This window comes from Bos mutus, chromosome 9 (assembly GCF_027580195.1).
Source record: "Bos mutus isolate GX-2022 chromosome 9, NWIPB_WYAK_1.1, whole genome shotgun sequence".
Classification (NCBI taxonomy): domain Eukaryota; kingdom Metazoa; phylum Chordata; class Mammalia; order Artiodactyla; family Bovidae; genus Bos; species Bos mutus.
The window spans coordinates 78243230-78245768 of NC_091625.1; positions in this window are offsets into that span (position 1 = coordinate 78243230).

The window sequence follows — 2539 nt, forward strand, 5'->3', positions numbered from 1 at the left end:
TGCCCTGTGGGGCCACCCAAGATGGGTGGGTCATGGTGAAGAGGTCTGACAGAATGTGGTCCACTGGAGAAGAGAATGGCAAGCCACTTCAGTATTCTTGCCTTGAGAACCCCATGAACAGTATGAAAAGGCAAAATGATAGGATACTGAAAGAGGAACTCCCCAGGTCAGTAGGTGCCCAATATGCTACTGGAGATCATGGAGAAATAACTCCAGAAAGAATGAAGGGATGGAGTCAAAACAAAAACAATACCCAGTTGTGGATGTGACTAGTGATAGAAGCAAGGTCCCATGCTGTAAAGACCATATTGCCCAGGAACCTGGAATTATAGGTCCATGAATCAAGGCAAATTGGAAGTGGTCAAACAGGAGATGGCAAGAGTGAACATCGACATTCTAGGAATCAGTGAACTAAAATGGACAGGAATGGGTGAATTTAACTCAGATGACCATTATATCTACTACTGTGGGCAGGGATCCCTCAGAAGAAATGGAGTAGCCATCATGGTCAACAAAAGAATCCGAAATGCAGTACTTGGATGCAATCTCAAAAACAACAGAATGATCTCTGTTCGTTTCCAAGGCAAACCATTCAATATCACAGTAATCCAAGTCTATGCCCCAACCAGTAATGCTGAAGAAGCTGAAGTTGAACTGTTCTATGAAGACCTACAAGACCTTTTAGAACTAACACCCAAAAAAGATGTCCTTTTCGTTATAGGGGACTGGAATGCAAAAGTAGGAAGTCAAGAAACACCTGGAAGAACAGGCAAATTTGGCCTTAGAATACGGAATGAGGCAGGGCAAAGGCTAATAGAGTTTTGCCAAGAGAATGCACTGGTCATAGCAAACACCCTCTTCCAACAACACAAGAGAAGATTCTACACATGGACATCACCAGATGGTCAACACCGAAATCAGATTGATTATATTCTTTGCAGCCAAAGATGGAGAAGCTCTATACAGTCAGCAAAAACAAGACCGGGAGCTGACTGTGGCTCAGATCATGAGCTCCGTATTGCCAAATTCAGACCTAAGTTGAAGAAAGTAGGGAAAACCCCTAGACCATTCAGGTATGACCTAAATCAAATCCCTTATGATAATACAGTAGAAATGAGAAATAGATTTAAGGGAGTAGATCTGATAGATAGAGTGCCTGATGAACTATGGATGTAGGTTCATGACATTGTACAGGAGACAGGGATCAAGACCAGCCCATGGAAAAGATGCAAAAAAGCAAAATGGCTGTCTGAGGAGGCCTTACAAATAGGTGTGAAGAGAAGCGAAAAGCCATGGAGAAAAGGAAAGATATAAGCATCTGAATGCAGAGTTCCAAAGAATAGCAAGAAGAGATAAGAAAGACTTCCTCAGCAATAAATGCAAAGAAATAGAGGAAAACAACAGAATGGGAAAGACTAGAAAACTCTTCAAGAAAATTAGAGATACCAAGAGAACATTTCATGCAAAGATGGGCTCGATAAAGGACTGAAATGGTATGGACCTAACAGAAGCAGAAGATATTAAGAAGAGGTGGCAAGAATACACAAAAGAACTGTACAAAAAAGATCTTCACAACCAAGATAATCACGATGGTGTGATCACTGACCTAGAGCCAGACATCCTGGAATGTGAAGTCAAGTGGGCCTTAGGAAGCATCACTACAAACAAAGCTAGTGGAGGTGATGGAATTCCAGGTGAGCTATTTCAAGTCCTGAAAGATGATGCTGTGAAAGTGCTGCACTCAATATGCCAGCAAATTTGGAAAACTCAGCAGTGGCCACAGGACTGGAAAAGGTCAGTTTTCATTCCAATCCCAAAGAAAGGCAATGCAAAAGAATGCTCAAACAACTGCACAATTGCAGTCATCTCACACACTAGTAAAGGCTTCAGCAGTATGTGAACCGTGAACTTCCAGATGTTCAAGCTGGTTTTACAAAAGGCAGAGGAACCAGAAATCAAATTGCCAACATCTGCTGGATCATCCAAAAAGCAAGAGGGTTCCAGAAAAACATCTATTTCTGCTTTACTGACTATGCCAAAGCCTTTGACTGTGTAGATCACAATAAACTGTTGAAAATTCTGAAAGAGATGGGAATACCAGACCACCTGACCTCTTGAGAAATCTATATGCAGGTCAGGAAGCAATAGTTAGAACTGGACATGGAACAACAGACTGGTTCCAAAAAGGAAAAGGAGTACATCAAGGCTGTATGTTGTCACCCTGCTTATTTAACTTATACGCAGAGTACATCATGAGAAACGCTGGGCTGGAAGAAGCAAGACCTGGAATCAAGTTTGCTGGGAGAAATATCAATCACCTCAGATATGCAGATGACACCACCCTTATGGCAGAAAGTGAAGAGGAACTTCCAAAAAAAAAAAAAGCCTCTTGATGAAAGTGAAAGAGGAGAGTGAAAAAGTTGGCTTAAAGATCAACATTCAGAAAACAAAGATCATGGCATGTGGTCCCATCACTTTATGGGAAATAGATGGGGAAACAGTGTAAACAGTGGCAGACTTTATTTTTGAGGGGCTCCAA